Below are 1,699 nucleotides of genomic sequence, written 5' to 3'. Positions count from 1 at the left end.
AACATTTCGAGTTGACAATAAACATACATGTGACCATCTGGTGGATGCATCAATCAATACCATAAAGTATCTAAATGGTCCACATGGTGGCTGAATTGGTCCACAAATATCACGCTGAATACGTTCAAGAAACATTGGTGATTCAGTTTTGATTTTGGCTGGTGATGGTCTTATAATAAGTTTTCCAAGAGAACATGCTTTACATTGAAACTTATTATTCTGAAAGATCTTCTGGTCTTTCAACGGATGACCATGTGTATTTTCTATAATTCTTCGCATCATTGTTGAACCAGGATGTCCTAATCGATCATGCCAATTGGTTAATATTGAAGAATTATCAACTACCATGTTTGATTCAATGGGACGTATATGTGTATAATGCAATCCAGTAGGGAGCATTGGTAGTTTTTCAAAACATATTTCTTTCCTGATTTATATGGTAAGACACACATATTTCTCATTCCCTTCATTCATTGTTTGAGGAGTATCATACCCATGGGAATATATATCATTAAAACTCAACAAATTTCTTTTCGATTGTGGTGAATATAAAGCATCATTGATCAAAAATTTTGTACCATTAGGTAACAAAAATTGTGCTTTACCACATCCTTTAATCAAGTCTACAGGACCTGATATTGTATTCACCGTTGTTTTTGTTGGTTTTAGTTCCAAGAAATATCTTTTATCTCGGAGGATAGTGTGCGTTGTACCACTATCAGGTATGCAAACTTCAGCTTGGTTCGTAGCATTTTCCATATTTGAACTTCAAAAAAATATGCAATGAAATAAAATTATTGACAATAAAATACAATACGATATAACACACTATAAAACATTATCATACGAATACATAAAAAAAATTAAAATATTTTACATATTTATTCCACCATCAAATTGATCATTATCTGAGAAATCAATCAGAAAATCTCCAGCATCAAAATGAGTTGAACCACTCAAAGGTTCACAGTGTTCAGTAAAGTTGGTCTCCTTTTCTTTCCTCTTTATTGATTCTTTATAAAGTTTACGAAGGTGCTTAGGGGCTCGACAAATACGGGACCAATGTCCTGGAGTACCACATCTGAAACAAGAACTTTCAAATCTTTTTGAGTGATTCTCATTAACACTCATATTCTCTTGATGCCTTTTCGGTGGGTGGTTTGGGACGTTCTTTTGAGATGAGTTATAGAAATAACTATCTCGATTATTTTCAAAACCACGGCCGCGTCCACGACCACGACCACTTCCACGTCCACGTCCACGTCCACGNTTATATGTTCAAATCTTTCTTTTAATCCTTTCCACAAAGCCATGTGATATTTTTCGATGAGGTATTCACATTTCAAACCTTCATCAAGATGTCGGCGCAAAAATATTATAGCTTTTGCTTTTTCTTGTGATGAATATATACCATTTTCTTTAATAGTCTCGCTTAGACCCAATGACTCAAGATGCATTTCTACATCGAGAGTCCATGGCATATAATTTTTCCCCGTAATGTCGAGTGCAACAAATTCGAGCTTTGTCAAGTTTGACATGGTGGTACTAAAAAAAAAGAATGATGCATTTTATTAGTTAATGAATATTGCAATACAAAGTAATGGATAAATAACAAATACAAGCATTCGTAAAAATAAAGAAAACATATGAGGAAGATATTCTTCGATAAGTACAAGATTCGTGAGTATTATAACCAAAA

Source organism: Primulina huaijiensis, chromosome 3, assembly GCF_012295235.1.
Source record: "Primulina huaijiensis isolate GDHJ02 chromosome 3, ASM1229523v2, whole genome shotgun sequence".
Classification (NCBI taxonomy): domain Eukaryota; kingdom Viridiplantae; phylum Streptophyta; class Magnoliopsida; order Lamiales; family Gesneriaceae; genus Primulina; species Primulina huaijiensis.
This window is presented reverse-complemented; position numbering follows the sequence as displayed.